This window comes from Cylas formicarius, unplaced genomic scaffold, assembly GCF_029955315.1.
Source record: "Cylas formicarius isolate icCylForm1 unplaced genomic scaffold, icCylForm1.1 PGA_scaffold_149__1_contigs__length_13355, whole genome shotgun sequence".
NCBI classification, from domain to species: Eukaryota; Metazoa; Arthropoda; class Insecta; order Coleoptera; family Brentidae; genus Cylas; species Cylas formicarius.
In genome coordinates this window covers 358-10000 of record NW_026844235.1, presented here as the reverse complement: position 1 = coordinate 10000, position 9643 = coordinate 358, and the positions used below count along the sequence as shown (strand labels likewise).

General features: G+C 45.3%; 2 non-coding genes across 2 annotated transcripts; both read left to right on the top strand.

Moving 5' to 3' along the window:
* The first annotated feature begins 6315 nt into the window (after positions 1–6315).
* On the top strand, positions 6316–8247 carry LOC132695914 (small subunit ribosomal RNA). Its single transcript, XR_009617916.1, has one exon. It is a non-coding gene; the product is annotated as a small subunit ribosomal RNA (ribosomal RNA).
* A 565-nt stretch (positions 8248–8812) lies between these two features.
* LOC132695913 (5.8S ribosomal RNA) lies at positions 8813–8967 on the top strand. Its single transcript, XR_009617915.1, has one exon. It is a non-coding gene; the product is annotated as a 5.8S ribosomal RNA (ribosomal RNA).
* Positions 8968–9643: the final 676 nt, after the last annotated feature.

Below are 9643 nucleotides of genomic sequence, written 5' to 3'. Positions count from 1 at the left end.
GTGGCTCCTTTCATTAAAAAGTACTTGAAGTCGGCCGTCGCTGCGGGAACTTTGGTTCAAACCAAGGGCAAAGGTGCGTCCGGTTCGTTCAAATTGGCGTCTTCGACTTCTAATTCGGCGAAAAGCGGAGCCGCGTCCTCATCCTCGGAAAAAAAGAAGTCCGTGACCAGAACGAAGAAAGCGTCTCCGAAAAAAACCACCGGAGAAAAATCTGGCGCCGCAGGTGGTGGTGGTGGCGCTTCTTCGAAGCCCGCCGTAAAAAAGGCGGTCGCCGCCTCTCCGAAGGGAAAAGGAAAAAGCGGGGCCGCCGCGTCGTCCGTGGAGAAGAAATCGGCAGCTAAAAAATCCGCCGAAAAGAAAACCGCCAAAGGCGCCGCCGGAACGGCGGTAGCGGCGTCGATTAAAACCAAATCGCCTTCGAAAGCCAAAAAATCAAACAAGGGACCGACGAAGAAACCGAAAGCGCCCAAACCCAAAACGGCAAAATCGCCTCCCGTAGCCGCTTCCGGCAAAGTTAAAAAGCCCGTCTCGCCCAAAAAGAAGAAATGAACCGCCGAGAGAACGTCGATGGGTGTTTAAAAAAAAAACGAAATTTTCGAAACGGTTCTTATCAGAACCACAAAAAAAATCGCTATCGAATTCGTAACTATCTTCAAAGGCAAACTCGAATCCCGGGCGTCTCGGGGGTAAATAGAAAACGATTTCTTTAAAAAATATATATAAGTATAAATTTATTAAAAAATCTCGAAAAGGACTTCTCTTTTTCTTCTTTTTTCTCTTTTCCATTTCGTTCTCCCTACGACAAACTTATTCTAACTTATCCGCCGGCGAATTTTAAACTGCATCTCGTTTAACAACGAAGCGTAGTCGATTCCGACGACGATCACGCAAACATTAAGAGAAATATCCCCGCGAACGTATTTATATGAGAAGAAAGTCCGTTGACAAGCTCCTCCCACCGAAAAGCGAACAGGGGGCGGAGCTTGTTGACCGACTCCGTCGCGATATAAATACGTTCGCCGGGGTTTTTTCTCATTTCGATCGCGAAGACCGCTTTTCTTTGTGAATAATAATGCCTTCGAAAACCGGTGGAAAAGCCGCCGCGAAAAAGCAGAAGAACGAAAGCCGTCACCAAATATACCAGAGGTCGAAATAAAAACTCGTCCGGTTTTACAAAGCAACGGGGAGTGGGGGGGGTTCTTTTCAGAACCACTAATAATTTTTTTTAAAGACGTCGTTAGTTGCGAAAAAAAAAAAATCCAACCGGGCCGTTCTCAAATAATTAATAAATGAAAAAGTTTTATTTTTTATTTTCAATTTTTAACGAAATCTTAAAGGAAAATGATTTGTGGTTCTTAAAAGAACCGGTTTGTTGTTAATAATAATAAAAGAGATTATTATTAATCTTAAGCTCTCTCTCCCCTGATACGCCTCGCCAATTGAATATCTTTCGGCATGATCGTTACTCGTTTGGCATGAATGGCGCACAAATTTGTATCTTCGAAAAGACCGACGAGATAAGCTTCGCTCGCTTCTTGCAACGCCATTACCGCGGAACTTTGGAAACGCAGATCCGTTTTAAAGTCTTGAGCGATTTCTCTGACCAGTCGTTGGAACGGTAATTTTCGGATCAATAGTTCGGTGCTCTTTTGATAACGTCTAATTTCTCTCAAAGCCACGGTGCCCGGTCTGTAGCGATGAGGTTTTTTAACTCCTCCGGTTGCCGGTGCACTTTTTCTCGCCGCTTTGGTCGCCAACTGCTTTCGGGGCGCTTTTCCTCCGGTCGATTTACGAGCGGTCTGCTTGGTTCTGGCCATGATAATAAAACACGTTCGCGGACGTACTAGAACACCAAATCACTAACACTCGTCGACAGATAATGGCCGCACGAACGTCCGTCCGTTTAATTTGTACCCGAGCGTTTTCTCTTCTCATTGGTCCAATCGACCTTTTTGGGCGTGGCGAATTCCGACTCGACAAAACCGAAGCGCCGGACCGTTTTCGGTCAGTTGATCGTGGCACTTCGGACGGTTTTGTTTGTTATATATCGATCAGAGAACTCGGCTCGTATTAAAAATGACCGGTAGAGGGAAAGGCGGCAAAGGTTTGGGAAAAGGTGGTGCAAAGCGACATCGCAAAGTGTTGAGGGATAACATTCAGGGAATAACCAAGCCGGCCATTAGAAGATTGGCCCGTCGCGGAGGCGTGAAACGAATTTCCGGATTGATTTACGAAGAAACTCGTGGCGTTTTAAAGGTGTTTTTGGAAAACGTCATCAGAGACGCGGTAACCTATACGGAGCACGCCAAAAGAAAAACGGTAACGGCAATGGACGTGGTGTACGCCCTAAAAAGACAAGGTAGAACTCTTTACGGATTTGGTGGCTAAATTTTTCGTCGATCTTGCGGAAACACACAAAAAAAAAAAAAAAAGGTTCTTTTCAGAACCACAAAATACGTTCCAAAGATTATTCGTTATTTCGAGTATAATGCCCAACAAACCATTATCGAGTCGAGGTAAGTTTTGAATTTTTAATTTCTCCCCGTGTTAGTGTGATTATTAAATCTGTGAAATAAAGGAAACGAAATCTCAAATAGAAAAGTATTTGTGGTCCTTACAAGAACCGTCTTCCTTCCCGGCGAAAACTTTATTTAGCTTTGTTGTCGGTTTTCTTAGGCAACAGAACCACCTAGCGATCTTAACTTCGGATAATAATTTGTTCAATTCCTGGGATCGGCAATTGTAAATGTCGAGGTATTATACCGGTTTTCTTATAGTCCGAAAGAGAAAACGTAAAAAGAAGGAACGTTTCTTTTTTTTTTTTTTTTTAATAATCTGTTAAATAAACGAAACGAAATCTCAAATAGAAAAGTATTTGTGGTCCTTAGAAGGACCGTTTTCCCATCGTCTTCCCTCGCCGCAATTTTTATTTTGCTTTGTTGTCGGTTTTCTTGGGCAAAAGAACCGCTTGAATGTTCGGCAAAACACCTCCCTGAGCGATCGTTACTCCCGATAATAATTTGTTCAATTCCTCGTCGTTTCGGATCGCCAGTTGTAAATGTCGCGGAATGATTCTGGTTTTCTTATTGTCCCTCGCCGCGTTACCGGCCAATTCCAAAACTTCGGCGGCCAAATATTCCATTACGGCCGCCAAATATACCGGAGCTCCGGCGCCGACCCTCTCCGCATAGTTTCCTTTCCGAAGTAATCGGTGAATTCTACCTACCGGAAACTGTAAACCGGCCCTGCTAGAACGAGACTTCGCTTTCCCTTTGACTTTGCCTCCTTTTCCGCGTCCCGACATCGTTATTACCGTTAATAGTACACGCACGAACGTTAACAGCACAATGACGCTCTCGCAGACCGTGGGCGCGCTATTTATAGGACATGGGCATGGACCAATGGGATTAGCGCTTCGGCGAACGATGCCCGGGGGCGGAGCTTGTCGGCCGACTCGGTTCTCAAATAAATAGCTGCGGCCCGGTGTGGGCCTTGTCAGTCCGTTACTTTGCGCGCGTCTAATCGATTGTAGAAAATGCCACCGAAAGTAAGCGGTAAAGCGGCGAAAAAAGCCGGCAAGGCTCAAAAAAATATTTCGAAGAGTGATAAGAAAAAGAAACGCAGGAGGAAGGAGAGTTACGCAATTTACATTTACAAAGTGTTGAAGCAAGTTCATCCGGATACTGGCATTTCGAGCAAAGCCATGTCCATTATGAATTCGTTCGTAAACGACATTTTCGAAAGGATTGCCGCCGAAGCTTCTCGTTTGGCTCACTATAATAAGCGATCCACTATTACTAGCAGAGAGATTCAAACGGCCGTGAGATTGTTGTTGCCCGGAGAGTTGGCCAAGCACGCCGTCAGTGAAGGGACCAAAGCCGTCACAAAATACACCAGTTCTAAATAAATGAGCGTCGACTTGGAGAGTGTAAATTCACCAAAAACGGTTCTTTTCAGAACCACAATTTTTATATATTAATCAATTCGTTTATTCATATCTTTCTTTCTTATTTTTTTTTTTTTCGAATCATAGTTAGATAAAAGTGCTTATCGTCGAAATAAATGGCAGGAACCCGGTTTCGCGTTTATTTCGATTGACGTTTTTGGTTAGCAAAATTGAATTTTCCTATTTTTTTATTTAATTAGGTCAGTTCGTGTTGAACGTAGTTTTGATTACTTTTTATTTGAGTGTGCTTAATTTTGTTTGTGTTTGTTTAGTTTTTGCGAATTGTGGTTCGTTTTGGTGAAGTTTTGCATGTTTTTTTTTTTGGTTTGGTTGATTTGGGTTTGTTACACGGTTAATTTTGGTTTCTTTTGCTGAATTTTCGCTAGTTTTGGTTACTTTGGTTTATTATTTCCAGTTTCGGCCGCTATTGGTTAGTTAGGATTATCGTTAGTTTTGGGTTTGTTTAGGATAATTTTGGCTTGTTTTTGTTAATTTTGACTACTTTTGCTTAATTTTGCTTAGTTTTGGTTACTTTGGTTTATTATTTCCAGTTTCGGCCGCTATTAGTTAGTTAGGGTTCATTTCGGTTAGTTTTTGTGAACGTTTCCTATTTTTGCTTAATTATCGTTAGTTTTGGTTTGTTTAGGATAAGTTTGGCTTGTTTTTGTTAATTTTGACTACTTTTGCTTAATTTTGCTTAGTTTTGTTTACTTTGGTTTATTATTTCCAGTTTCGGCCGCTATTAGTTAGTTATGGTTCGTTTCGGTTAGTTTTTGTGAACGTTTCCTATTTTTGCTTAATTATCGTTAGTTTTGGTTTGTTCAGGATAAGTTTGGCTTGTTTTTGTTAATTTTGACTACTTTTGCTTAATTTTGCTTAGTTTTGGATAATTTGGTTTGTTTTGCCGAACTTTGGCCAATTTTGGTTTGTTATGATTAATTTTGCTTAGTTGTGGTTATTTTTGTTCCTTTTGGTTAGTTTTGTTTAATTTTGGTTATATTCGGTTAATTTTGGTTAGTTTTGCTTATTTTTGCTTTGTTTCGGTTAGTTTTGCTTATTTTTCTCTGCTCGCGGCTAGCGGCAAAAACCTTTTATGGGAGTATATGTTAAAATGAATAAAATAAAAAAAAAAAAACAAAACTCTCTTCCCGCTGGTCCGCAATATTAAAGAAGACGGACTTATAAATGTTTAATAATGAATTTATTAAATCGCGAGAAAAAAAAATGCAAACACCCGAAATTAAAAATGATGGAGAGTATCGTCCGACAAAATCCGGGGACGGCGATTTATTTTTAAGTCGGAACCGGAACCGGCGGTCAGTTAACAAAAGTAAGTAAAGAAAAAAAAATATTTGAAAAAGTGCCCGCTTTAACCAAATCGAACGTAACCACGAGCGAAAGTTTCGCTCCGAACTTTATTTGCCCGCCGCAGCCGATATTCGGGTTTTCACGTGAAACGTTCGGAAGACTAAGGAATGGTCCGTTACCTATAATAGGTGAGATGGTCTCGAGCGCGACCGCCGCGTCGTGCGTATAGACACTTCTCCCTTCGCAGAGCAAAATGCTTTTTCGATCGTTAGATCGCCTTCGAGTCGACCGTTTGGCGCGATTAATTGGCTCGCTTAACATTTTCGTATCGTGGGTTCAATTTTTTAAGAAAAATTGGTTTCCTTCATCGGTACGGGAACGTAGACCGTTTTTCGTTTGCCATCGGCCCGTCTTCGTAGCAGCGATTGCTCGAGCGTTCGAAAACATTTTAAGGCTCCGCACCTTATACAGCTAGATCGCGAACTTAGCGGGTGTTTTAAAGTAAGATTTGGCACTTCGTGGTTCGAAAGCGGTCGCCCTATAATATTTTTCTTCCGAAAAATTTGCGATAACTCTCATCTAACCGAGCGAGTTTATATGCGAATCCGGAACGTTTCTTTCGAGAAATCTCGTGTCGCTTTCAATCTAGCGAAGAGTGATCGAGAGAATGTCCGAAAATTTCCGTCGATCGACGTTCGTTGCCCGAGGCACATCGGTTCGACGCGCGCCGCATTTTAAAGCTTATTATGCGCGCGCGAGTCGGATTGTTTGATCGCGCACTCACGTCGTCTCGATATTTATTACCAACAAAAAAAAATTGGACGGATCGCGTCCGAATAATAATAATAACGAGTGTGGCGTCGGGAACGGTTCATTTCCGTACTCGCACGCTATCACCGCCACACAAAGTGGTCGCGTCTGTTTCTATTTAAAAATAAAATAAACGCGTTTCGCGCGCGTAATTATTATTTTTAAAAAAGAGACTGTTTGTTGTCGTACCGCGCCCGATCGTCGTCATCCGTGGCGGCGGCGGCGGCGGCGCGCTCGACACGTAGAACAGCTCCCTGGTTGATCCTGCCAGTAGTCATATGCTTGTCTCAAAGATTAAGCCATGCATGTTTCAGTACAAGCCAAATTAAGGTGAAACCGCGAAAGGCTCATTAAATCAGTTATGGTTCCTTAGATCGTACCCACAATTACTTGGATAACTGTGGTAATTCTAGAGCTAATACATGCAAACAGAGGTCCGACCGGAGACGGAAGGAGTGCTTTTATTAGATCAAAACCAATCGGTGGCGGGTTCGCGCCCGACATCGTTCAACTTGGTGACTCTGAATAACTTTACGCTGATCGCACGGTCTCGCACCGGCGACGCATCTTTCAAATGTCTGCCTTATCAACTGTCGATGGTAGGTTCTGCGCCTACCATGGTCGTAACGGGTAACGGGGAATCAGGGTTCGATTCCGGAGAGGGAGCCTGAGAAACGGCTACCATATCCAAGGAGGGCAGCAGGCGCGCAAATTACCCACTCCCGGCACGGGGAGGTAGTGACGAAAAATAACGATACGGGACTCATCCGAGGCCCCGTAATCGGAATGAGTACACTCTAAACCCTTTAACGAGGATCAATTGGAGGGCAAGTCTGGTGCCAGCAGCCGCGGTAATTCCAGCTCCAATAGCGTATATTAAAGTTGTTGCGGTTAAAAAGCTCGTAGTCGAATTTGTGTCTCGCGCCGCCGGTTCATCGTCCGCGGTGTTAACTGGCGTGCCGCGAGACGTCCTGCCGGTGGACTTAGCCCGTTCACGCGGGCGGTCCAACTCAATCCTGCCGCGGTGCTCTTCATTGAGTGTCGAGGTGGGCCGGCACGTTTACTTTGAACAAATTAGAGTGCTTAAAGCAGGCTAAAACTTCGCCTGAATACTGTGTGCATGGAATAATGGAATAGGACCTCGGTTCTATTTTGTTGGTTTTCGGAACCCCGAGGTAATGATTAATAGGAACGGATGGGGGCATTCGTATTGCGACGTTAGAGGTGAAATTCTTGGATCGTCGCAAGACGGACAGAAGCGAAAGCATTTGCCAAAAACGTTTTCATTGATCAAGAACGAAAGTTAGAGGTTCGAAGGCGATCAGATACCGCCCTAGTTCTAACTGTAAACTATGCCAGCTAGCGATCCGCCGACGTTCCTCCGATGACTCGGCGGGCAGCTTCCGGGAAACCAAAGCTTTTGGGTTCCGGGGGAAGTATGGTTGCAAAGCTGAAACTTAAAGGAATTGACGGAAGGGCACCACCAGGAGTGGAGCCTGCGGCTTAATTTGACTCAACACGGGAAACCTCACCAGGCCCGGACACCGGAAGGATTGACAGATTGAGAGCTCTTTCTTGATTCGGTGGGTGGTGGTGCATGGCCGTTCTTAGTTGGTGGAGCGATTTGTCTGGTTAATTCCGATAACGAACGAGACTCTAGCCTGCTAACTAGGCGTATTTAGACATCTCAAAGGCCGGCCGGCTCGGGGTTCGCCCCGTTGTCGCGCGCGGTTTTTACTGTCTGCGTACAAACAATTCTTCTTAGAGGGACAGGCGGCTTCTAGCCGCACGAGATTGAGCAATAACAGGTCTGTGATGCCCCTTAGATGTTCTGGGCCGCACGCGCGCTACACTGAAGGAATCAGCGTGTCCTCCCTGGCCGAGAGGCCCGGGTAACCCGCTGAACCTCCTTCGTGCTAGGGATTGGGGCTTGCAATTGTTCCCCATGAACGAGGAATTCCCAGTAAGCGCGAGTCATAAGCTCGCGTTGATTACGTCCCTGCCCTTTGTACACACCGCCCGTCGCTACTACCGATTGAATGATTTAGTGAGGTCTTCGGACCGATACGCCGATGGCGTTTCGGCGTCGTCGATGTGTCCGGGAAGTTGACCAAACTTGATCATTTAGAGGAAGTAAAAGTCGTAACAAGGTTTCCGTAGGTGAACCTGCGGAAGGATCATTAAAGTGATAATAAAAATTACACAGTTTGTCTTTATTTAGTCGAACGAATTTTTGTCGCTGACGCTCGGTCGAAAATATCTCGCGTCGATCTTTAAGTCGGCCGCGATTAAATTCGACGACTACGACGACCACTCGACCACCGTAAAAAAGGGGAGAGAGGAGTAGGAGTAGGAGGAGCGCCGACAAAATTCCGGGTACCTAGACGGAACTCGAAGCGCGAAACCTAGTTTCGCGCTCGCCGTCGACAAGGTGTCAAACGATATTCGCCCGGAGCACCGAAAAGTACTTACACCCACCCGCGACCCGCGAGGAGGTGTGTATATAAACTTTAAACCGGCGCGGGTCGTCCGAACGCGAACGCGCGCGCGCCTACCGTCTGAATAATAAAGAACAAAGGGCGCGCGGCGAAGTGTTCCGTCGGATAGACCGGCCCGAAATCGAACTTTTTTTTTTTTTTTACGTCGAAAGGTATATACCTCGCCTTCCGTAAAAAAAATGTATGTGTCGATAACAACGCCGACGACTCTTTTTCGGAGACGAAAAGCGTTAACCGATCGAAAAAAGATTACCCTAAACGGTGGATCACTTGGCTCGTGGGTCGATGAAGAACGCAGCTAATTGCGCGTCAACTTGTGAACTGCAGGACACATGAACATCGACATTTCGAACGCACATTGCGGTCCTCGGATTCTGTTCCCGGACCACTCCTGGCTGAGGGTCGTATCCAATTTAAAGACTGCTCGGTTTTTTCGCCCGCGAGGCGCGAGAAACGTCGGAGCGAGTTGGACGTGTAGCGCGGGAAGGAGTGAGGAGCAACAGCACGTTCGCGCTTAGCGCGCGATCTCTCTCCTACCCGGTCTCGCGACGTTTTAAAACGCGAAAGCGAAACTCCGGCCGCGTTCTAAGGAACGCGACCGAGTTTGCGAACGACGTCGATTTTCGACGCACCGGTTCGTCGCGTCGCGCTCGCTTAAAAGCGCGAGAGACGAGCGTAATTAAAACCGCCCGCGTATGTCGCAGGTCCGCGCAAAATTGACGATCGTCGTGTCCGTTATTTTCTCGATAAGAAGAAAAGGTGTCCGACGTCTGATCGTTTGCGGCCGCGTAACGAGTGGTGGATATAGCGGTTTTAAATATAAACGCTGAACCGTTTCGAAATTCACGTCTACGTTTTATATATATATTATATATATATATATATATATATATATATATAATGATTTTATCGATCGACCTCAGAGCAGGTGAGACTACCCGCCGAATTTAAGCATATTAATAAGCGGAGGAAAAGAAACTAATTAGGATTCCCTCAGTAGCTGCGAGCGAACAGGGAAGAGCCCAGCACCGAATCCCGCGGCCGATACCGGGCGCCGGGAAATGTGGTGTTAGGGAGGTTC